The sequence below is a fragment of the Anastrepha obliqua genome, chromosome 1 (genome assembly GCF_027943255.1).
Source record: "Anastrepha obliqua isolate idAnaObli1 chromosome 1, idAnaObli1_1.0, whole genome shotgun sequence".
In the NCBI taxonomy this organism is placed as follows: domain Eukaryota; kingdom Metazoa; phylum Arthropoda; class Insecta; order Diptera; family Tephritidae; genus Anastrepha; species Anastrepha obliqua.
In genome coordinates, this window is record NC_072892.1 from 101,369,170 (window position 1) to 101,396,421 (window position 27,252).

Here is a 27,252-nt window from a genome sequence, read left to right on the forward strand (position 1 = left end):
GTCGCTAAGATTTGTCCACAGTTTTAGCAATATCGCCTGTTAAGTTTGTTTGTGAGAGGCATAAAAAAGACAAAGGTTTTACGTGTTCGTCAATTTTCTGCTATAGAAAAAAATGGATCAATGATTTTTTTTTTTTGTATAAAAAATGGGATTAATTGCTCAAAAACACTTGGAATGTTGCAGTGGGATACGGTGAGAGTACTCTGAATGAAGATGCTTGCTCTGGACTCCCCAGTATATCAAAAACTGATGAAAACGTTGAGGAAATTAACAAAATTGTTATGGAGAATCGTCGAATCACATATAGAGAAGTTGCTGAGGATTGCGGGATATCGGTTGGCTAATGCCGTGCAATATGTTCGGAAATATTGGGCATGAAGCGTGTGGCAGCGAAGTTTGTTACAAAATTGCTGAATTTCGACAATAAACAACGTCGCATGAGTGTAGCTCAGCAATTGTTGAATGACGTCAACGATGATCCAGATTTACTTAAAAGGGTCACAACTGGTGACGAATCATGAGTATACGGTTATGACATTGAAGCCAAAGCCCACTCGTCCCAATGGAAAAGTTCAGGGGAGCCTAGATCAATAAAAACCCGCCAAGTTCGATCAAATATCACAATACATATACTCGTGCATATAATTGGCGTGTACACCCTTTTTGGGTATTTGGACGAGCTCCTCCTCCTATTTGTGGCGTGCGACTTAATGTTGTTCCACAAATGGAAATTTCAGCAAAATGCAGTTGCAGCGCAGGTTTAGGCGTAGTATAAATATCTTCTCCTTCTTAATCTTTTATCACAATTTACAGATAAAAATGAGAAATTTACCTATACAAATAATATTATGTACATTACAAAAAAATGTATTACTGCACTCCCGTTGGTGTTGAAACCCAGCTTTCGCACCATTTATTTGGTGGACAGCTCGGCCTGCGTCTTCCAGATGGTAATAATCCTGTCGCTTCCAACCCTTGTCACATGGTAGTTCCAAGTTCCACGTCTTGTTCTGGTAAACTGAACTTTGTCGTTTGTTCCAATTTCGGTTCGGATTACATCGTTTCTAATGCAATCTAATCTGACTGTTTGTTTGATGACAGGAGGTACATCATTTGTTCTCGTTCACCACCAGATCCGTTCGCTTTGTTTCTTTATCCAGTTTGGAAAAGGCAGAACTAACAGCGCGGCTGTTGAGACCGATGATGTCAATATTCATTTCTTTAGCGAAGGTTAGTCGATTGCCATTAAAAAATAGTTAAGCTCGGTTTAGCATTACTTGCAAATGCCATAGCATATGTCTTGGTGTCGCTAAAAGTTAACTTCACATTCTCTCCCCAATTTTATACTAAGCGCGATGCGTCGTTGGAGTGAAATTGATGAAATTATTTTATAGTTGTGGCACCGACTATTAAAAGGATGTCATTTGCAAAGGCATGGATTTCACACTCATCAGGCAGGGGCATGGAGAGAAGCTCATCTATGATAATGTTCGGAAAAATTGGGACACATACAGACACTTGGATACAGCCTCTAGTTGTAGCTTTTGTTGCAGTAGCGCTGTGGTAATTTCGTGAAACGCTGCGATTTTTTAAGTAATTTGTAATGAGCCTGTAAATATCAGGCAGAGTTTGCAATCGCTCTAGCTGATTTAAGAGAGATACAAATAACTTGGCGTTTTTTTCTATATCTATAATAAATCTATAATAAATTTGCTCCACCAACTTGACCCATATCAAAACAAAAGACTCAACGCAAGAGCAGCCAATACCGCACACGTTGCTAGAAATACGATTGCAACAGCGCATATGTCGCCCGAAAAGTGATTAGCAGTCATAACTCGACCGCACTAAACAAACTCGCAGCAAGATGCTACCGCCACCTCAACGGCTACAACAACACCAACAGAACAACGACCGGAAAAGCCACCAAGGGCAAGAAGCTACCCAGTCATGAACACCGGAAATGCAGACGCCTCAATAATTGGTTAAATTTACGTTATATGAAATATATGCTTACTTAAATCAAATTCAATAATTATTGCAATAACATTTCCATAGAATTTAAGTTTTATAAAATAAATTACGTACTAAGCAAATTGAATACTGTAATACTTATTAACAATCATGGAAAATATATAAATAGTAGTTAATAGCCTAATAATAAACATTTGTCATATTGTTGTCGAAAAAGTGAGTGCTTTGCATTTTAAGTTGTTTAGTGAACGATACTTTAAATCACGCAACTAGAAGAATACCAGGTCAGCATAATTGCACCGATGACCACTCGCAATTGCGTAAATTAAATTCTCCCAGCAGCCACATGGGTATAGGCCATAGCAACAAAATGCATTAGACTTCGGCTTAGTAAAAATATATATGGGAAAAATTGTAATCGCGTTTTATTAACATAGATCTAATTTGGCTAGTATCTCTTCAGTATCTTCATACTTATACATATACATTCTGTCAAATACTATCGGGAATTGTTCATTTAAAAAGCGTGCGTTACACATATATCTAAAGTTTTTTTTCCTGGAATGTTGGCCTGTCAATGAGCTGGTTTTCGGCATATAATTATATCAGTCAACCGCAGGTGTGCTCTACGATTTTCACTATGGTTAAGAATATCGAACAAAGAATTTGTCTTAAATTTTGTGTTTGAACGGAATTTTGTGTGCCGAATAGTTGAAAATGTTGCAGGAAGCCTATGGCGAGTGGCTGCTCGACCCGTTCCAAGAGAGTTGAATTTCCTTCAAAAAATTCATAGAAAGAAAGTGGTTGAAGACATGCTTGAGTGAATTCGAACCCAACGTTTATCCAGCGCATCATAACAGGCGATGCGACGTGGGTATATGAGTTTGACATGCAAACCAGTCAACAGGCGGCTGAATGGCGCTATCCACATGAGCCGAAACCCAAAAAACCACGTCAAAGTCGGTCAAAAGTGAAAGTCATTCCACTCGTTTTCTTTGATTATCTTGGTGTTGTGCACTTGGAATCTCAGAATTCATTCCAAATGGTTCTACGGTAAAAAAAGAATACTATTTGGACGTTATGCGACGTTTGAGAGAGAATGTGCGTAGGAAACGGCCCATTTTGAGGAAAGAAAACTCATGGATCTTGCCCCATAATAAAGCACCGTCTCACAAGGCTCATATTGGGAACACTTTTTTGACTAAAAACTCGATAAATATCGTCGCACAACCACCGTATTCACCGGATTTAGCCCCCTGTGACTTTTTCTTTTCCCAAAACTTAAATTGCCACTCCACGGACGCCACTTTGGTCGATAGAGGCCACTAAGGAGAATTCGCTGAAGGAGTTGAAGAAGATCTCTTCAAACATGTTTAAAAGGTGCTATGATGACTGGGCTAATCGTTGGCATATGTGTACTGCTTCGAATGGAGCCTTTTTTGAAGGCGACAAAATAGATTTTGATGATTAAACAATTATTTTGCGTTTTATTGAACAATTCCCGGTACCTTTTTGACAGAATGTATATCTATCTAGATAATTTGGGAATCGTGTTTAATTTTGTTTTTTTTTTCAAAATTAATAACCTTTCGCCAAATAAATGATTTTTTCTTAATTTTCTCTATATACAGCCCGAACATTTTCTATATCATATGAAAATAAATATATAGTAATATATAGATAGCTGTAAATTAAAAAACAAAAAAACCCATTCGACGCATGTGGTGAAATATTCTCCTTTTACGACGTCTGTGTTTTGCTCCCCCTGAAGTTTATGGCCACATTGTAGCATTACTTCAGCACAAAATTGCCACCTTTGGGGAAATACATTTAAAAATACGATATTTGTTATATATTGTTATTTTTCCGCAGAAATTTTTTCTATAAATTGCTGTTGGATACAAATAATAAAGTGTAAATATACATAAATTCAAATTCAAATTGAAAACTAATTTACATGTAAAGAATATTTAAATATAAAGGGAATCAACTAAATTTAATTTTGCTTTTCATTCAATTTTATTTTTTTTTTCGAGTCATCCTACGATGCACAGTGGTCCCGCCGCGTGGGAAGAGCGGTCATAAGAACTTTTGGCGTGATAAATGCCTTTTTAGTACGTTTTTAAGTTGATAAATGTTTTTATTTGTTAAAAAAACATTAAAACAAATAAGAAGTAATATATATGTAATAAGAATATATATAAGATATAATAATAATAATATACAAATTACAAATTAATTTCAAGGGTGCATAAGATGTGACAATTAAACTTCCATCTTCCGTTCTCGGATCAGAAAAACTTTGCTTGTATTCGCTCTGTCCAGTGCTGCCATCGACACCCCATTTACCTACTAATTCATACTCAGTGCAACTTGATTGAGATATATTTACCAATACTGGTTTTTGAGATTCGAGAGTTCGAGAGCAAGTGTGGTCCAACAAACATTGTAAATTAATTTCGGCAGATGATTATGTAACGCTAATTCCTGTTGGGTAACACCGTTTTTTTGCGTCAAGAACTTTTTTATAAGATGGTAAAGCGTTAGGCAATTTTGAATGAATAAAGTCTCTTAATCACAAATACTGATGTTTGGTGAGTTTTGCCTCATTAAATAGAGACAAAACTTCGTCCGTATTGAATTCTAAAGAATTTGAATTTGATTGCTTTGCATTACTTAGTATTGCATGAATAGCGGAACTATCAACATTAGCTAGATCCTCAAAATCTTTTCTGTGTATCTGCCTGTGTTCGTTCGGAGAAGGAATCGTAGAGTTTGTCACCTCGCCCGACTCCCGCTTTTTCAACACACATAATTCGGTTTCAGTTAACCAATTACTGTACTTGGCAATCAGCCTTGTTTTTGATCTGTGCACTTTTTTCCAGTATCGAGAAATCCGTGAACAGATCCAAGAAACACGATTTTCAACGTCTTCTAAGGTTAAATTCTCAGAGTTTGGTAAAGCTTGAATTATGTTCTTCAGTACGTGGCGACATCTATCAACATCATTTTTAATGCTATTGTACAATAACATAACCACGTGTCCAGAATATGCATGCGCGTAGATCAAATTTACACCTAAAACCAAAAAAAAAATCTTTATTAGCAATCTTGGTAGAATCACATTTTTCAAAATCCTACACATAGGTATAGATTAGACCCTATATCAAGCGCAATGGCAGGTCATCGCAGCTGGAAATTATTTTTCCTTAAAGAGGACATACGTAAGAATATTTTAACGTATGTTTCATTTGTGCAGATTCGTGCGAACTTAGTTAAAACTTTACAAACTTCTTATAAAAAAAATAAACGGCAAATTTTAAAGTACGTATTTCGTACGGTCTGAAAACCTATTAAATAATAATTAAAAAAGATAACAAAACGTTTAACATGTCGTACATACCTTCAACTTGAATTTCCATTGTACAACAGGTCATAAACACAGTAATGCTTAGAAAAATAACACTTCCCGGAACTGCGTAAGTACGGAGCGGAGGCCACGCTAACTATCACTTTTCAAATTCTCTTACTTTGGAGGCACAATTATAAGTGAATTGTTTGTGCAGTTGAAATTTCTTTTGTACTCTAAGTTACTATGATTAATGAACTAACATTTAGCTAAATATTGTTGCATAATTGTAACATGACTATTTTCATCCAATGTCCTATAGCGGAACCACTGTGCGATGGTTCAGCATTCTTCGCATGGCACTCTCAAAATCTGAGCTGTATTTTGTGTGTTGTATTTTAAGACACTTAAAACAAATTTATTTAAACTCGTAGTACTAATCAATTAATATTTACCTCGCAGAAGTCTATTGAATAAGTGGAGTTTGTTCATGGCCCACTCTTCCCACCCTCCATTCTAATCGAGAAGTTCCAGTAGCTCATTCGAGAGGGTTTTCTGGACAACGTTGCAAACGTCTTCTGTTGTTTCCTTCAGAATGAGGATATACATACATACATACATACACACACATACCTGCTGATTGAACTTATTTATTAAAAAGCAAAACGAAAGAATCTTTCAAAAGTGCGTCTGCTTTATACGAAAACTTATTATAAATATTGTAAATATTGTAAATTATATGAAATAAAATTCAATGAAATTAAGTTTACAATAACGCGACAGACTATAAGTAAGCTCTTATAAGTAAGAAAATCAGGTGTCGTCTCAATTGCGCTCACTACCACGACGGAAAATGATTATATAGTACAATATCGCTCTCAATCACCTCTGCTCAGTATAGATTCAATGGATTCAAGAATATTGTTTCACAGTCTTTAGCATTAATCTCGACGAGGACAAATATTCATATTTCCTGACAGTCAGATTGTGTCGTCACCATGGTTTTGTGCAATTTAGCTTGTGATATAAAGAAATATTATTTATTAAAGAACAAAACGAGAAATGAATGTTTTATGTAAATATGGACATTTCTAAGGCTTCAGCAAACATTTCTGAGTTCTTTAAACGACTTTGATTCTGTAGGATACCAATAAACAAAACTCTGTTAAGTATATAAAATTCAATTACCAGAAAAGTCGTGGAACAAAAGTGCTTTAGAATGGAAAAAGACATCAGATATATATAATTCGATGTAAACGAATATCTGGGGCATTTAAGGGTTAATATATAAAAGTCCCGCGTCACTATGTTCGTTTCCACTATTTTCCGAAACCCCTGCACCGATTTAAATGAAAGTTTGGTGTTGCTGCCGAGATTTGTGTTTTTCCCCAAAAATTTTATCCAGCCTCGTTTGATTCAATACCTAAAACTACAAGCATGATGTGCCCGAAAGGTGGCGACACTGTTGATATCTAATTTATTTTTAAGCAAAATTTTTTCCCCTTAATGTGAAATTTCCAAACCAATTTCATTGTAATTTCGTGGGTGTGTGGTGTTGGCATCCGCTTAAGAGATGGGATACTTTTGCACCCCAGATGATACGGTATTTCGCCCGCTATCCTCTCAATATTGTAATTATTATGTTTTTTATTATATATAGTAGTCGTAAAGTCGATATTTTAGATAAAACAAATTTTTATTATAGGAACAAAGCTTTCAAATCTGCCTCATGCAATGGCATTAGCAAATTGGCAGCCAATAATTCATTTTGATGTTGTTTTCTTGCTGGCAGCAGGTTTACCTTTCTTAAAGGGTTATACGCAGTTATGAAGCAAATAAAAGACGGGTTGTCAAGGATTTATCCTGAAGAAACTTCAGAATATTTTAATTTGAAAATTTTTGGCGGTTATAAAAGCATCCTTCAAGAACGTAACAAAATTTTTTATTTATGAAAATGTTGATTATACAATATATATATTAAAATCCCATATCACTATGTTCGTGTGCGCTAATTACAGTTATTTCTATGGCGAAGCATCGAAATAGTTCGACTGGCCATCAACATCCGAGCAACAAGATGATTCATCAGCAAAAATATTTCCTGATCAATTGTTGCATGTTGGCAATGAAAAAATCGGGTCTCATCTAAGCACATAATGCATCACATTGTCAAAGAATTTCCGCTCTGTCTAGGATTATTTGATTGAGGGTGTTTCCTCGGATATACTGAAAAATAACTTGATATTAAATTGCCTCAGTGAACGTGAACGAAAAATGCTGATGTTGACAACAGTCGTATAGACCAGTCATACTGATTTCTTTCTAATCAATTCAGTTGATATCCCAGAAATGCCACCACATAATCTTCGATTCCTAATCTAAAATCACCTAGATAATGCCACCACTCACGTTTGGTCAAGTTCTTACCGGAAATATTATTGAAGCAACCATTTTGAACGAAACGTTTTTTCTATTCTTTGTATTCGGCAATCGCTCACACTCATCCGCAATTTTAAGAAATTCCTCACCGAAATGTCTCTCCTCGTCGAATAATCGATTGGCACGGTTAACCACCATTAACAGAAATGTGATCGTTGCTACCCGTTCCTTTGGCTGATGTTCGAAACCCAAAATGTTTTTGTTTTCTTATCTTTTGTAAAATTCGATATCAAAGCAATATCCGCGATGCATGTGACCTGCCTATCTACCCTATTTATGTCACGTATTGGTGCTTGCTCCGACACGAGAACTCGCTCTACAAATTGAAAAGGAGGTCACCAAATACTCGTTTCGAGGCATGAAGGCGTAAGCACTAAGGTTCAGACTAATGGAGTCCAATTTAATCTGATGTTAATAATTTCAGAGTCTGTATATACGGCGGAGGGGACCGAAGCGAACAAATAAGGAGAGTTCAAGAAGGTGTGGAAATTATAATTTGTACTCCAGGGCGCCTGAATGATTTGATTGAAGCCAAAGTCATCAATGTGTCTAGTGTAACCTATTTGGTTTTAGACGAAGCTGATCGCACATTAGATATGGGATTTGAACCGCAAACACGAAAAATTTTATTGGATATTCGCCCTGATAGGCAAACTGTCATGACGAGTGCTACATGGCCTCCGGGAGTGAGACACCTTGTTAAGTTATATGAGTAATCCTATACAAGTATGTCTAGGGTCCCTAGATTTGGCCGCGACGCATACCGTGAAGCAAATAGTGTTGGTAATGGACGAATCGGAGAAATATGCCGCGGTAAGTTTTACTATTTGTTATGTAATAAGAATTAAATTAATCAAATCGACTACAGATTAAAGAATTCCTCAATAACATGGGTCCGAAGGACAAAGCGATCGTGTTTTGTGGAACCAGAGTATGCGCCGACGACATATATATCTAGTGATTTGTTGTTGGAGGGTGTGTTATGCATTGCTATACATGGCTCTAGGGATCAGGTATTTATGTTTGATGTTATAACTGCAGTGATTTTTTCTAATTTTGTAAATTACCTTTTTAGGCCGATCGAGAATAAGCTATGGACGACATAACGACGGGATACATCAAGTTGGTAATAGCAACCGATGTCGCTTCCAGAGGTCTGGATATAGATGATATCACGTTAGTATGATTGTGCTTTACGTTTGTAGTACTACTACGAGTATTTATGTGTTTCTTTAAATTATATGTTTAGGCATGTTGTGAATTATGATTTTCCTCGCAATATTGAGGAATATGTACATCGGGTTGGACGTACTGGTCGCGCTGGCCGTACCGGAACATCGGTTAATTTTATAACTCCCAACTAGTCCAGAGTTGCTAAGGAGCTCATAAGCATCTTGGAAGAAGCTGGTGGGGAAGTACCAAGTGAGCTTCGGTACATGGCATGTTGCTCCAAAACGAGGTGGAAGCAATCGCGGAGGAAATGGAGGCCGAGGACATCGTAATTATTATTAAATTTCCACTATCGAATTAGAAAATAAAAATCGAAAATAAAATTTTTGTGTATTCATAGAGATATGTAAATGTGAATTAATTTACAAATTATTTATTTAAATAATATAAAAGTTACTTGAATTGCGTACAAAAAAATGTCAAAAAATTCCATTTATATTTGCATAACAAATCTTAAGCTATTAAGAAAAAATCATAATAGCAACAAAGTTTATAGTATTTCTCTGAGAGAAAACAGCAAACAACTAATAGGACTAGAGCAAGATAGCAGCCACACATAAGAATGCATAGTTTTTCTTGATGGGCTTGTGCGGATTTCCAGTACCCCAGTGCTTGTTAGAGTATCTGTTTAGGTGGAGATGAATTGAAAAACGGTTTAACATAAGTTCCATTGAAATGTTATGTATCTCTTACCAAACTAGAAATGGCGTCACTCACTTAGATACCAAATGTTTACCATGATTCCATAGATACATACATGCGTTGCGCTCTGCATCTGTGGGAAGATGGGTAGAGCCTCCTTCCTTATTGGAATCCCTCATATAAAATATCTCACTATACTCGGTTGCAGTAGAAGCTTATTGTGATTTAAAAACCCTTCAGAAACGTCAGAATGCTCAACGAGGGAATATATGAAAAAGCCATTTTGAAGTAGATTTTTATGGCCACTTAATACTTTCCTAACTTTTGTATGATCATCCCAATATAACATTTCTTGCATTTTGAGACTTTCTGATCGGAATGCCGAAAATATTGGATATGAATTAAATTTACAATTCGTATGAGGTATAATACTTGGTTTATTTAATAAGTATCTTTAGGCAATCCTTATTTTTTATTTCCTAGGTCCGACAGCAGTAAGATTAAGATCCTCAACACACTGATTTTTCTTGGCTAATGTAAAACGTTGGTTATAGTGGAAGCAATGGCATGGAATAAAGCGCAGCAAAACATTGCAAAATGCAAACCAGTTATAGAGGCAGGTTCTATTATGCTACTGGCATTTATAATACTCGTAGTTGTCAAAATTTGCGCTTGCGATTCGCTCAAAATATGGCTTTACTTAAACAAATGGGTTAAAAGAGTTGACAAGGTTCAAAGGCTCACATCTGTTCTGATAACCGGCGCAATGTCAACCACACCATCGAAAGCATTTTATGCGACATTAAACTTCCTTCCGGTATCTCTGCAGTCAATAAGGCTGAATACTTTAAGTAAGTTGTCAAGCACGGGCTAAATCCTAGGTGGCATTTCGGAGCTTACCGGACTTGTGAACTATGCACTCCCACCTAAAATAGCCATTACAACATTCATGACCCTCGTACCCTCAAGGAAAGAGTGGGAACGGGACGATGTAAGGCAGGGCGAGTCCATCCATGTATACACAGATGACTCAAAGCACTGTAGCGTCCCCTCTCTGCCTCTGTTCTGCTCTATCCACACAAAGGTGTACTATTTTAGACAATTTTTAATGAACTGGAGGACCTCAGATCTGCGGAAATCAGAGTAATTCTAAAATTTTCCCGATCCTATCTTATAGAAATAATAAATTAAGTAAAAACAATAAATTAGAAAAAAAAAGAATACTGCGCTCCCGCAACCGAATGGACTTGTGTGTGATTATCATTCGGCAGGGCTCGTGCTCGAAACTCGCTGTGAGCATGAAACGATAGAAGTGGTGTCATCGAAAACAGGTATTGAGGTATTTTTCCTCATTTTCTTATCAGAAACGACCTTCAAAGTGAAAATGTGTTTTGGAAAAGAAAGGTATCAACAAAAACAAAAATAAATAAATTAAATAATAGTTTTTGATAAAAAACCGCTACTTGAACCAAAAATTGTTTTAGACTCGCCAAAGTTCTGTGAGGTCTTCGACAGGCCATGTTCTCCAATTCTGACGACAAACTGTAGTCCAATGGATTCAAATCTGGATGTCGAAACGGGCAATTTTCTGCGGCTATGAAACCAGGAATATTGTTTTTTTTTCCAGTGCCTGGTGGTTTTTGCCTTATGGGTTGGAGCGGAATCTTGCTGGTAGAACCAACGCTCTCCATTGAAGAGAGTACTGCTCAAATGCTTCACTACGTCTTCTAATACATCTTCCTGGTACGTTTTAGCCCCGGTCCTAAGCCCATTTTCACCGAAATGAAGAGAGTAACACCTTTACAAGACACTCCGCATCAAACCAAACCGTTAACCGTATGCCACCAAAGAAGTTGCTTGCATCTGTCGAGTATAATTTTCTTCAAGCGCGTTGTCAAAAGATGACCAGTTGAGCGCCGGAAGGCTTTCATCTGAAGATAATCTGTAATTAGTCTTGTCATGGATCTGGTCGATACTTCAATTTTCTGGACATGATTTTTCGCTTTCTAAGGGGATTTCTGCGAACTCTTTCTCGAACGACTTTTATGGCTGCACTGGTTCGAACCACTCGAGGACGACCACTACTATTTCTCTCTGTCACTTTCGACATTTGGGGAAAACAATTGATCGTGCGGTAAACAAACATTCTTGAAATAATAACCTTTTTCAGCAATTCGTTAATCTTACTTGCACTTTTACAACACTTTTGTAATGCGATCACTGCAATGCGATTTTCCTTAGCTCCCACTCCATTGTTAACAAGCAAAATTTGCCACGAAACTGAGCATAATTTATGAGTAGACAATGTAAACGAACAAAAGCAAAAATAACGGAACTATTTTCTGCGAATTTGATCTCGTCATATGCACTGCAAAAGTTGTCACAGAATTTATGGCACTACTAAGTAGATTAAATGCATTTTCAATTCTTAGTCTCCCGCCAACCTCCTCATTGCTGTATTTATAAAATTTTATCAAGATTCCAGAATTACTCTGCATTATGTTCATAAGTAACTCTAGTTGATCCTTGTTATAAGTTTTTGACCTAGGAATAAAGGTTTAGCATTTTATTCCTTGAAAGGTGTAACCTTTTTTTGCCTGCTCACACACACACGCCACTTCACTGGAGAAAAATTCGTTTGAAAAAGCCGTCACATTCTCCTCTTTTTTACATTCGTGATACATCCCTTTTACTCAAAGTTCGCTTGTGATAAAAGGAAAGGGAAAATAGTAAAAATTCCCTAGGAATTTTATTCATTTTAGGAGGAAGGAAAATCAAAATCGGGTTGATATATTTCAACCCCCTTAAGTGCAAACACTGAGTTTGTCATGCAGGTGGAATAATAGCGGCAGAAATATTGTAGTTATTTATTATAGTTTATTGGTTTTCACACCTCGATATTTAACGTCACCAGTAATGAGGAACTGCAAAACCATCGATAGTCTCTCTTTTCCGGTTCTCAATCACTCGAGGGACATAGAGGTGTAAATCGTACTCTCTGCCTCCTAGAAGCACTTCGGACATAGCGCGGATACACCCCTGGCAATGCAGCGGGCGATGAACAAAATTGTATTATGCAAGAGCAGAAGCGAGAAGTGCATTTCTGTGACCACGCTGCTGAACCCAGCGGTGAAAACGGTAGTTCGAGGCGGACGAGGACTATTAAAACCCCATAGAGAGTATGTGAAGAAAAGTACGAATCCTTGGGGTCATAACAAACAATTGTATCAACTTATTTCATTTAAAAACGAACAGGGAACAAAAATTATGTAAAAAATAGCGTATGTAAATCCACTTTGATTTAACTGGTAGAATATATCGGGGGTTTTTTAGCTACATGAGAACTATCGATATCGATAACCACGGCTTGACAGCTGAGAATGGCAAACTGTCCTGACAGTTTTGTTCCTTAAGATTTGGTAAGTCGTCATGAACCATTTAACGCAAGAACAACACTTCCAAATTATGGAAATTTACTTTGAAAAAATTTAATCTGCCCCCGAAGTTCATAGAGTACCGCCTCTATTTTACGTGCGGCTTACACCGTGGGGGAATCATCGGTCTTTATTTCTTTCAAAATCAAGAAAATCAAAGGAGCTGCCCTTACGGTAAATGGCAAGAGCTATCGTGCTATACTGACTGAATGTTTGTATTAATAAATTAATAAGCTAACCATCAACGGCATTTGGTTCCAACAAGATAGCCCAACTTACCGTACAGCGCGCTTAACAATCGATTTATTGGACTGATCGAATGGATCGTCTAACTCGTAACCACGGTGAACATATGCCGGATATCGTATATAAGAAATAAATGCCATGCAATTATCTACCAGATTATATTAAAAAAAACAATGCATTCCAATAATATTTCTGTTCTGTATTATCATTTTAAGTTTTCAAGCTCTTTAAAAAGCACCCCATAAATATACACATACGAGGTGTGTTCAAACAGTATCGCGAATTTTCAACTTCCACAGATAACGTATATTCGAATTTCGACTTTTTTGGGGCGATATGTTGGTACTCATGTCTTTCACTCATGCCGACTAGTTCGGCCATTTTGAATGTTCAGTCAATTATTGACAGCTGCTTTGCTTGCACGTGTTTCGACTTTTCTTCGATTTTTACCTATTCAAAAAGATGGAGCCTGCCTCAAATTTTGTGGAGCATTCCGAATGTTGAGTGTGTCATACGGAGAAACTACTTTGGACCAAATCAACATTTATCGGTGATACAAAATGTTCTCAGAAGGCCGAGAAGAAAATGGTATTGGCCAATCGTCGAATCACCATTAGAGAAGTTGCTGAGGACCTAGACATATCGATTGGCTCGTGTCATTAGATTTTTTTCAATGATTTGGGCATGAGACGGGCCGTCGCAAAATTCGTACAAAAACTGCTCAATTTCGACCAAAAGCAGCATCGCATGAACATTGCTAGCGAAATGTTGAACTCTGTCCGCGACGACCCAAATTTGCTCCAGAGGGTCATAACTGGTGACGAATCGTGGGTTTATGGTTATGACGTGGAAACCAAAGCTCAATCATTTCCATGGAAGCTGCCGCACGAACCAAGACCGAAAAAAGCGCGCCAAGTTCGGTCGAATGTAAAAGTTTTGCTTACCGTTTTCTTCGATTGCAGGGGCGTTGTGCATCATGAGTTCTTGCCAAAGGGTAAAACGGTCAATAAGGAATATTACCTGCAAGTTATGCGCGATTTGCGCGAAGCAATCCCCCTGCTCACACATCGTTGCTTTTGCGCGACTTTTTGGCCAAAAACAGCACACTAATGATGCCACAGCCACCGTATTCCCCAGATCTGCCCCTGTGACTATTTCTTGTTCCCGAAACTGAAGAGGCCCAAGAAAGGACGACGCTAAGCTTCGATTGACGAGATAAAGACGGCATCGAAGGAGGAGGTGAACAAGATAAAAAAAGATTTTTTGAAGTGCTTCGAAGAAACGGAAAAAACGTTGACAAAAGTGCATAATACAGGGGGCTGATGAATTTTGCTATATTAAGAAACTCAAATAACTTTTTTTTTAGTGCATGGAATTCATTTATTTTTTTTTTAAGTTGAAGGTCATTAAATTTTATTAAATGTAGCTTAACTAGTTTTAAAAATAATTGAATTTAAATGCCCCCAATGCTCGTTGACACAAGTGCGGCATCTTAGTAAAAAGTTGTTCATTGCTGCTTTGAGAGTTGCGACAGGAATAGCCGCAATTGTTGCCCGAATGGATTGTTTTAGTTCATCCAAATTTGTTGGCTTTATTTTATAAACTTCTTGTTTACATAAACCCCACAAGAAAAAGTCAGGTGCAGTAAGGTCAGGCGACCTGGGGGGCCAACGAAATTCGGAGTTTCTTGAAATCAGTTTATTGGGAAATTTTCGTCGCAACTCTGTCATAACAGTCTGGGCTATGTGAGACGTTGCCCCATCTTGTTGAAACCACACAGAGTTGAAAGGAATTCTCTTTCGGCGTAGTTCTGGATAGAAAAATTCTTTCAGCATTTTCAAATAACGGTCTCCAGTAACCGTAACGGTGTGACCATTTTCTTCAAAAAAATAAGGCCCGACAATACAGCGTGAAGAAACCGCACACCACACTGTCACGCGAAGAGGATGCAATTCCGTCTCGTGGAGTATCTGTGGGTTAGAAGTACTCCATATTCGACAATTTTGTTTGTTCACATTGCCGTTTAAATCGAAATGGGCCTCCTCAGACATGAAAAGGCAGTTTAACATGTTTTGGTCTTCTTCCACCATTTGCAGGATCTTCTGGCAAAATTCCAAGTGAATCGGCAAGTCTGCTGCATTCAGTTTGTTAACCATTTGAATTTTGTAGGGAAATAAGTCTAAATCTTTGTGCATTATTGTTTGCAAAGACTGTCGGCTGACAGCAAGTTGAGCAGAGCTTCTTGTTGAAACCCTTGGATTGCTTTGTATAGCTGCAGCTACAGCAGCGATCGTTTCCTCCGTCCGAACTGGTGGGTTTCGATGATAAGGCCTTCTTGCGACTGTTCCTTGCTCAGCAAAATTATTCACCAGTCTCATTATAGTCCATCTGCTCGGGGGATCGCCGCCAAACATCCGCCTGTACTCTCTCTGTACCAAAACTACGGACTCCAGTGCGTGATAGCGGCGGACTATCCAAATTCTTGTTTGCGTGTCCCAGTTATCCATTTTAATAAATTTTAAAGATCAGTCTGCAAATTAAAATAAAAATGGAACAGATAACTTAAAAAGAAAAAAAGTTATTCAATTTTTTTTTGGTAGCGGCTTTCATCAGCCACCCTGTATCTCATGGGGATAACTTTGAAGGGGACATAATAGATATTAATGAATGAATAAATAATTTAAAAAAAAAACAAAATTCGCGATACTTTTTGAATACACCTCGTATGCGATATTACTGGAAAATTCACTATCTCTATTCAAGACTAATCAGTTTTGGTCTTTAAGCCAGCTCTGTTGAATAACCTTTCAGAATCTGTGGATGTGGGTTGAACGCAAGAGAATTAAGCAGCGCACGATTTTGTCAAAGAAACATTCGGAATCAACTGAAAATTATAAAGCGAATGGGATATTTTTGTGAAGGGAATGTGAAAGTTAAAAGTACCGCTATTCCGGCGCAAGTTTCAGCAAACGAAATTGTATTTTTAGTATGCGAGTCACTTAAATCGTATACACGCTTGAAGAATACACGCCATCGCTTTGCTGAAAGATGTATGGGCCAGCACCCCATACACCATCAATCCATGGTTGCACTAGGAACTATCTTTATAACATTGATATATGGAGCAGAGTTAACCCAGAATCCTTGAGTAAAGAAGTGTCGTGGCATGGCATTTCCTTTGTTGCTCACAACACCTAAAACCAACATAGTGGATTAGGATTGAAACATAGTCATTTGTCAATTCTGCAATTGGTCTTTTGGTTTTGGTCAACATTTTTTGTCGTCAAAAAAAAACCATAACATCGCGTGCGCTTCAAGGTGTTTAATTTTTTTTAGAAGACGTTTTGATCGTATAACTCGCTGTTCTCATGTTTGCTCCGACATAAACTGTCTTCTGCGCATAACGTAGGATTTATATCGTAGATCTCATTGACAACTAACAGATAAGAGCCTCAAGCATGTTAAGCTCCCTCCCAAGTGCCCTTATGGATTTTGAAGGGTCCTCGTCAATAATCGCTGGCTGGATTCTGCATCACCGCCTGAAGCTTTGAGTTCACGACGAACCTTATGAACAAATGAACGGTTGCACTTAAGAAAATTAGAGATTTCTAAATCGATGTGTTTGCACATATAGCGACGTTAACCGCATGTCTCTTCGGTCCTTGACTTAAGTGTAGTCCTCCATGTCTCATCCGAAATATAATGGTTTTGGGAAGTTATAGCCAGATATATACATGTATGAGTACATATAGGCAATTGGAAAACGGCTTTATCTTAAAAATATAGTTTCGACGTTTAGATAATAAATAACTAAACCTAAACTGTGACGTCAACGATGAACTTTTTCATTTAACAGACACCATAAAACCTTACGATTTCATAATCGATTCAAATCTAGTAATCGCAGGTTATAAGACCAGCCTACATTATTAAATTCTTGTTGGCAGGCATGAATGTCTTCGATCATATTCTGCCTTTAGCTAAGCAGTCCATGAGCTGCTGTGAATTCCGTCTTTCTATATTTGAAAGTTAAGCTTCCTAAGCTAATCGCACGCAAGTTCTTAGGGTGTAGAAGAGTGCACTTGCTATCGAAAAATTGATGCTGATGCGTCAGATATATTTACATACATTGCCTTCCCTCGTATATACGAATTCAAATGCATGCATAAACAAATAAGTGTTAATGTGTTTGTAAAATAAGGCACAGGGATTAGCAATTTGCAAAGCAATTAATATTCTCAAGCGGCAATTAGCACCAGCAGCAATTACAAGAAAAACTACAACACCATTGCAGGTCCTCCATCAATACTAACAATACAAACACCACCGATTGCAGATTACAAACGCAACAAAACAATCAATAAATTGGCCGCAGCAACAGCTGTTCGAAAAGCAAACAAGTTGGGGAAAAGCCTTCAAGGATTTGTAAGGGATAAATGACGGACAGCACCATTGTACGCTACGATAGAAAGCAATCAATTGTAGAGCAAAAACAAATTCATTTTTTTTGTGAACTGTGAAATGAATGGAATTCAATTACGAAAGTTTCTAAAGTTATTGCTATACACAAATGCATGCACATATTATTATGCAATTTCACACCAGAAACTTTGGCAATGATTGCTTTTTGAGTTGACATACCTAAAAATACGTACATATTATAGCCAGAATAAAAACTTATAATAGGAAGTGAAAAAAAAAACATTCCAGCACTCCACATAAATCAGTGTGGTTGATTGAATAAAATATTTTTTTTTTTAATATTTCTTTCTTATGTAATTTTTGTGAACCCTTCGTTAGGCACCCATTTCTGACCAAACCTTTGGACGTGAATTTAACAGATTTCTATTATATCATAGCTAACGGCTTGAGCTTTCAAGAAGATTCCTGAAATTTAATTTTCTATCGATTTATGGATATAACCTCTTAAACCGGATGCTCGAACAAGACGAAAAAAGGATGCATGCCAAAACCATTCATGTACATATATAGGGGTCTGACCAGACCAGGGAGATCAACCGAAGGTTTTAAAAAAGGTATCCAAACGAGAGTTAAATACGTGTGCATTAGGGTGGCCCTTATTTGGAAAAGTGTCCAAATTCTCGCTTTAATCGCTAGAAACACGCTAATAACTTAATAGTTAATAAAATCAAAGCTTAAGATATTAGGTGCGCTACTAAGTTCAATAGATACCGCCAGCAGTGTGTACTAGTCGATTCTAACATAACCTAAACGACATAAACCAAGCTTAGAAATATGGTAAACAAACTGCCTCGACACATTAGTGATTTTGTATTTGTATCATATACTTTTGGTTTTGTGAAAATGTCTGATTTTGTGCCGAATGATCGTCATTTGTGGGAAGTGTTGATTTTCCTCTTTCATTTGAAAAAAAAATGGCGGCTGAAGCGCATCGAGAGCTACAAAACGTTTATGGAGATGCTGTTTTAAGTGAAACAACGTGCCAAGATTGGTTCCGTCGCTTCAAGGACGGTGATTTCATCGTTGAAGAGCGTCCGCGTGGCCAAAGTGGAGGCCAAAACCTTCGGAGATGCTGAATTGGAGGCATTGCTCAATGAGGATCCCTGTCAAATGCAAGAAGAGCTTTCTTCAGTATTAGGAGTTACCCGCCAATCCATTTCCCAGCGATTGCATGCTTTGCAAATGATTCAGAAACAGAAAACTTGGGTTCCTTATAAGTTAAAGCCAAGGGATGTTGAACGCCGTTTTTTTCGGCTGTGAACAACTCCTCCAGTGGCAAAAAGGAAAGGTTTTCTTCATCGCATCCTGACGGGTGATGAAAAATGGATTCATTACAGTAATCCAAAGAAAAAACGTCATGGGGACTGCCCGGTCTAGTTATGCTACGTATTTGGTGCTACCAAGTTGGTGTTATTAATTATGAACTGTTAAAACCAAGCGAAACCATCACTGGGGATCGGTTGATGCGATTGAGCCGAGCACTGCGCGAGAGAGGCATGAAAAAATGATTCTACCGCATGACAACGCTCGGCCTCACGTTGCCAAACCCGTTAAAACCTACCTTGAAACACTGAAATGGGATATTCTACCTCACCCACCATATTCCCCAGATATTGCGCCGTCCGATTATCACCTGTTCCGATCGATGGCACATGGTCTAGCTGACCAGCAGTTCCATTCATATGAAGACATGAAAAATAGCCTGATCCGTGGATAGCCTCAAAAGATGAACAGTTTTACCGCAACGGTATACGAGACCCACCAGAAAGATGGGAAAAAGTAGTAGTAACTTGTAACCATTTTTTCAGAATAAAGTTGTATTTTCATCAAAAAACAGCGAGAACTTAGTTGCGCAGCTAATAAATTATAAAACGGAACTAGAGGTGGTGGTTCAAAGCGACTGTAATCTGGAATAATAATGAGGAATTATATCTCTCTTCACATTATTCAACTATAAATATAACACAACAATTTAACTATTTTGTCAAATACTTTTTCTGGACCTACACCAAATCTTTAGTCTATGGTATGAAGTCAACCGTTTTGGACGAATTCAAGGCGGGCAGGCGCCAAAGCTGAATGGGTTTCTGCGTGAGAGAGAGAACGTAGGCTTGAATCTCGGCGAAACACCAAAATTAAGAAAAATTGTTTACTAATAGCGGTCGCCCCTCGGCAGGTAATGAAAAACCTCCGAGTGTATTTCTGCCATGAAAAAGCTCCTCATAAAAAATATCTGGAGCTCGGAGTCGGCTAGAAACTGTAGATCCCTTCATTTGCGGAGCAATATCAAGACGCACACCACAATTAGGAGGAGGAGCTCGGCCAAACACATAGAAAGGGTGTATGCGTCAATTATCTGTATATATATATTGGACCGACCGGTGGGCACATTTCAATTGGCCTCAAAATAAAACTAGAATCAATTAGGTATTTCACTCAGTTTTTTTTATTTTATTTAAATTTCTATTCTTATATTTCTTATCTGCTCACCCATTATTTTATAAGTCAGAGGAAAGGATTTTGTGATTTTGGACCGACCGGTGGGCACATTTCAATTGACCTCAAAATAAAGCTAGAATCAATTAGGTATTTCACCCCGTTTTTTTTTTATTTTATTTAAATTTATATTCTTATCTTTCTTATCTGCTCACCCATTATTTTATAAGTCAGAGGAAAGGATTTTGTGATTTTGCACGCAATTTCATCTTAACAAGAGTAAACTTGGACAATTCCCCAAAAGCCTTAGGCGTAAACGTTAAAAACGTTGTACGATGACTTTGCCCTCTATGCGGGAAGTTTATTATTATTATTTTTCTTTTTTGTATTGTAAGGTATAGTATTTGGCATGTGGAGTAGTACTTTTGTATATTTTATTTAATAAAAGACAAAATAGTGTTTGAAACATTTTGTGATACCTAAAAACTTTAACTATTTTTGAACACGCGACATGGCACAGCGGCCGCTTTTTATCTAAAAATAAAAAAAAAACAATATTATATTTAGCAATCCTGAAAAGTAACCGAAAAACAAGATAATAATAACATGAAAAAACCACTGCAAATCCTCTTTTATATTCTAAGAGCCTTAAACTGCCAAATCAATTGTGCAGTGCAAATAAAGGAACTCAATTTTATTATTCACTCGGATATACTCGTAATACTTTTTGCGCTTACGTCAGCACCAATTCAATGCAAGTAATATGTCAAGTTGCTTAATGGCCGTAGGGAAACCTTTATTGGTTAATCTCTTCCGTTACTATGAAATCTGCCATCTACTTCTTGCAAGTCACACTTCAAAATTTATCTAAAATTAATTACTTCCGTTTTGTGTGGCCGCGTTTCTGTTCAAATAAGTTTGAGTTCGATGTGCTGTCTGTTTTCTCATAATTTATTTGTTGATGTCAAGCGTGTAAGGAATTTTGATATTAGAAAATTTGAATTATTGAAAGTATTAACTAGAACTTTTAGTAAATTTAGTCATTTGAGTCCTAATAAAAGCTGCCTATGAATCATTGTTACACATAAAGGGTGATCAATTTAGAGGTATTGGATTTTAAATTGAACTGAAACAACGAAAATTAAAATTTATTGGGAAATTTGAACTATTTTTGTATAGAACCATTCATGACATTTATTTTTTAAAGATAATTCCTTTCACATGTTGGCCGCAACTGAGCCATAATTCGGTTATGAGTAAACACCAATTTTGAATGACTGCCTAGAGGACTTCGGTCGGTAACTCGAGAATAACTTTAGTAATGTTAGGTTCCAATGCCTCAATCGAAGCTGGTTTATCCAGAAAGCACTTAGACCTTACATACCCAAACAAATAAAAGTCCGAAGCTGTAAAATCACACGATCTTGATGGCCAATTCACTGGTCCGAGACGAGAGGTAAATTGCTCACCGGAACGACTACGTAGTAAATCCATTGTTTCACAGGCTGTATTGCAAGTAGCGCCGTCTTGTTGGAACCAAATGTTGTGGAGATTAGGGGCTTCATTTTCCGGCATCAAAAAGTAATTTATCATGGCGCGACAGCGTTCGCCATTCATTGCTACATTGGCGCCCGCCTCGTCTTTGAAGAAATATGGACCGATGATTCCTTCAGCCCATAGGCCCCACCAAACGGTTTTTTAATGGATGTAATGGCTGTTCCTGAATGGCTTCAGATTGCTGTTCAGTCCAAATACGGCAATTTTGCTGATTGACGTAGCCATTAAGCCAAGAAGGTAGGACGGTTATGTATACCATAAGCTTGGCCTGAGCGAGCGATGAACACTTTTCACAGAGCGTCGATTTTCGTAATACAACTGTACTATTTGTAAACGTTGTTGAGACGTAAGTCTTTCCATGATGAAATGAGCACCGAACAAAATTATATATTTAGTTTGAGAGTAGTCACACGTGATCTGTCAAAAAGCATTTATTTATCTGTACAGTGGCTCTGTAAAGAACTCGGACATACATAGCATACAACTTCAAAATAAAAATTTTTGTAAGAAATGCAAGTTAAATATTTTCATTTTTATAGTTTTCTATTGGGTATTCAAATAGCGTTCTCAAAATAGTAATAATACATTACAAATCCATTACCTCCTTTTTATAAAAAATGTATGATGCAGCATTCGCAAAATTGATGTCAAAAAAGAAGTCGGTCATCTGGCATTTGGTCAGTGGCAATTGTTTGCCACTTTAAAACGGGGAATCACACAATTAATTTGCTCTCGGTAGAACAGTACAAAGAAAGAAGCAAACGTAATAAAATAAAATAAAATTTCAGTCGCGTTTTGTTGAATAAAATTCCAAATTATAAGTATAGGTAGTCAGCGTGCTCAAAGCTCAATTGTTCAAAAAAAAGGTAAAACCGTTCGGGAAATCACAGAAATAGTGGATAGACGCCATTCGACTATATACAATATATACATATAATTGGCGCATACACCCTTTTTGGGTGTTTGGCCGAGCTCCTCCTTCTATTCGTGGTGTTCTTGATGTTGTTCCACAAATGGAGGGACCTACTGTTACAAGCCGACTCCGACCGGCAAATATTTTTATGAGGAACTTTTTCATGGCAGAAATACACTCGGAGGTTTGCCATTGCCTGCCGAGGGACGACCGCTATTAGAAAAATGATTTTATTAATTTTGGTTTCATCGATATTCGAACCAACGTTCTCTCTGTGAATTCCGAATGGTAATCACGCACCAAACCATTTGGCTACGGCGGCCGCCATTCGACTATACGACGTGATAAAAAGTTTCAAATCAACAAAATCCGTAGAAAGTAAGAAGAAATCGGGGCGACCAAAACTGCTTTCGATAGTGCAACAAATTACGAAAAATCCAAATTTGAGCACACCTAAGCTCGCAATAGACGCCGCCCAATACTTTAATAATATAATGAAGAGTTGCACGAAAAAAACCTTTCATCAAAGAGGTTAACCGACGAAAGAGAGTAAAATTCGCAAAGAGTCATGGGGATACGGATTTCGAGTTCTGGAATCACGTTTTATTTGCAGATGAAAGCAGGTTTAACACATTTAGCTCAGATGGACAACCATACATATGGAGAAGACCTAAAGAAGAGTTGCTGGAGAAAAATTTAGGTCCGACAGTTAAACATGGGGATGGGTTGGTAATGATATCGGATTGTATGTCCGTTGCTAGTACCGTAAATTTGGGCTTCATTAACGGCTATATGGACCACAAACAATACCTAATAATTACGAAAGAAAATTTGGTCCAAAGTGCTGAAAAGTTGGAATTAAGGAAAACTTCCAGTACTATCAAGACAACGTTGCCAAGAATAAGGCCCTTGATGTTCATCTATGGCTTATGTACAACTGCCCTAAATTACTTGAAACACCTCCACAATCTCCAGACATCAATGCAATTGAACATCTGTGGGCTCATTTGGAAACCCAACTGAAAAAGCATGCTTTTTGGATCAAGAAAGATCTAGAAGATGGTATTAAAGAAAAAAGAGAAAAAGTAGATCCTTTAACATGCAAGAAGCTTGTCGAATCCATGCCAAGATGACTGAATGTTGTGAAAAAAATAAAGGCTTGCCGACTAAAAATTAATTATATTGTTTTTTCTTAAATATTATTTGCATAACTCTACTTTATATAAATGTCGAAGTTCTTTTTTGCCATGTATTTTGCTAAGTTTTTATGTTTGTGTTTTCTGTGTACGAATGCGTCGAAGTTTGTTTATATTTTTTGTAGTTTTTGAAAAATACGCTTGAAGAACGGAAATAAATGTGACACATAAACGCATTGAAATTTGAAAAGGTCGAGCCAAGGAGCACCAGGAGATTTGGTGGCTGCTAAAACACTCAGGCTGAAAAGCCCATTGTATTTAAAACTCTGGAAAGGGGGTTGATAGTCAAGGAGGGAAGGAGAAAAGTATCAGTTAGTCCAGTGAGAATTTTCCAGATTCTTTGGCAAATCTGTAAATATCCTCCAGTTTTACAGAACGAATATTACTCATTCTCATGACATCGGAACCCAAAACTCGTAGCCGTGCTCTAGCAAAGGCAGGGCACTCACAGAGAAAGTGCTCAGTGATATCCGCCTTCTCCAAGCATGACAGGCACACCCGGTCCTCAATAATTCCAATGGTGGTCATATGCTGACCCCATGGGTTGTGTCCTGTAATGATGCCGACCATCAACCGAATGTCTTTCGTTCTAAGTTTTAGTAGAAAGTTTGACAGTTTTCTGTTCGGATTTGTCACAAAACACTTTGCAGTTCTGCACCGTTCTAGACCGGACCATCGCTCTTTATGCAGATTGCCTACATAATCACTGATCCAGTTCATGATTCCTGCGGAACTGATTCCGATTATTGGCTCTGGCCCCTGTGGGGGCGATTTCGTTTCCTTGAACACCGGAGTGTTCCGGAACCCATATATGTACAAGCCTGTTTCGTCTTGCGACAGAATTGAGCTTCTTCTTACATTCTTAAACAATCTTTGAGGTTTGCTTTGCGTTCTCCAGGGCCTTCAGTGCAACCTGACTGTCACTGAAAACTCCAATCTGTTTCCCGCTCTTCTTCTCTATTCTCTATGTCCTCTCGATTATCCATTCGGGTACTTTCAGGATGGCAAAAATTTCTGTTTGGAAAACAGTTGCCATTTCCCCCATAGCATAGTGATACTTATTACTATCGTTTAAGTAACATCCGGCTCCAGACCCTATTTCATTCTTGGACCCATCGGTAAAGAAAATATCCGTCGAACCTCCCTGCATGCATTCTGGATTGCTCCATTGTTCGCGCAATGGAAATCTGACATCAAATTTCCTTCCAAATGAAACTGTGGGTATCAGGTCGTCTTTAGGTGCCAAAAACAGAGGATACTGCTCAGATAGCAACCTAAAGATTTATTTGTGTCCCGAAGTTCCGTCTTCGTGCCAGAAACCATATTTATGGAGGCTATACATTGCTTTTATTGCTTCGTGTTGTATCTTAAGATCCAGGGGGAGCAAATCAAGCATAGCATTTAGGGCATCACCAGAGGTTGTACTCATGGCACCCGTGATGCATATACATGCACTTCTTTGTAGCCTGTATAGTTCCCGGATTGTGGACTTAACCATGCTACGTCGCCACCATACCACAGAAGCGTAACTGATGATTGGTCTGATAAGTGCCGTGTATATCCATAGGACCACAGCAGGTTTCAGGCCCCAGGTTTTACCAAAGGCTCTACAGCATTGCTGAAAAATCCTCAATGCACGATTCACTTTCAATGAAACGTGTGTCTCCCAAGTCAGCTTCTTATCCAAGATTACTCCTAGATATTTAACTTCATCGGAAAGTCCAAGTGTCACACCTTTCAGTGTTGGAAGACTGAGTCCATCCAATTTCCGTTTTCTCGTAAACAAGACTATGGTCGTTTTGTTCGGATTAACGGAGAGACTTTGTCTCTCGCACCGGTCATTGATTTTGTCAAGAATCCTCTGCACTTTCGTGCAAAGCCTCCCTAAGGATTTATCCGATGTTAGCGCACAGACTTCGTCCGCATACGCTTGGACATGAAAACCGAGTTCCTGCACCTGCTAGTAGAGAGTCTATGACGAAGCACCACAGCAGCGGAGAAAGAACACCCCCTTGGGGACATCTTGACTGTGTAACTTGACTAGGGAAAATAATTTTGAAATCTGCTTGTAGGCCTGGCGACGTATAATATACCCAGGTTAAAGATTAAAGTGATTGTTATTAATTCACATAACTTTTATCTAAAAAATCAATTAAAATCAAACAAAAATAAATCAAGCAAGTCTTAAGCTACGCACACTCTAGAGACTTTGAGTTCATCCACATGGTGCTCGCTGGGTCCGAGCGGTACTTCTCCACTCATATTCCCTCAAAAAAGGAGTGCAACATTTGGCATGGCTAACATGTTTACGGATGGCTCGAGGTTTGATGTAAGGGTTGGTGGAGGATTATTCTGCGAGGAGTTCAAATTTAGGCCACCGGGCCACTGTAGTGTTTTTCAAGCAGAAGTAGCCGCAGTGGGTTGGTTGCTTACGTCTGTAATTATTATTAAATTTACTTCGAAAGTGAAGCGGCAATTAGTGCCCTGAGCTCGTTGCTGGTGTATTCGAAATTAGTAAAAGAGTTCTTCGTTTTTAAGCTAATTAGGGTTCCCGATCACAGAGGCATAACGGGAAACCGCTGGTCCTTGAGGAGGTTTCAACGCGAAATGAGACGATTATGATTCCTTTGTGAGTCAGTGGTCTGCTCGTGGAAATATGGGCTTTGCACCAACTAATCGAGTGTTGGGTTAGTGCGCAAACTTTCAAAGTCCCGAGATCCTTCCGGCCACGGGCTAATAGAGCCGCAGCTCTCGAATTTCGTGCGCAATCTTACTGGGCATTGTCCGTTAAGTATCCGTGGGGATAAACTTGGAATTTCTTCAAGTCTTTCAGCAATAGAATCATCATAGCACATTCTCCTCGGATATTATGCTCTCGCCGGGATAAGTGTCAAACAACTTGACTCTCACTTATTTACTACACCAGCATTTACCTTAGCCTAACCCTGAATGAAAACAAAGGATAAATATTCAAAACTGGTCAAAATATCATGTATTTATCATTTTTACATATTATCCTTTAAATTTAAGTTAGACATCTTTTATCGAAAGTGAGGTATCGCTTCGTGCAACATTCTTCGGCCAAGCGGCAAAATTTACCAACCTCGGCGCATTTTCCATCACGCGTCGGAAGCTGAAAAGCAAAAGGTTATTAAATAAAAGTGACATTAAATGCGATAAAAAAATAAGTAATCAGTTTACTCTTAATAGAAAACAAATCGATGAACTGACAAGAAAAAAAATGTATTTTGCATCGGAACCATGCAACCGGAAACGAAGAGCGCAACTATAGAAATGACAGAAAGAGGTCAACAAGAAAACGCAGATGAACTCCAAACTGTTCAACTAAAGTAA

At 38.0% G+C, this 27,252-nt stretch overlaps 1 pseudogene; it reads left to right on the forward strand.

Moving 5' to 3' along the window:
* Positions 1–8,039: 8,039 nt before the first annotated feature.
* On the forward strand, positions 8,040–10,169 carry LOC129236245 (probable ATP-dependent RNA helicase DDX43; annotated as a pseudogene).
* Positions 10,170–27,252: the final 17,083 nt, after the last annotated feature.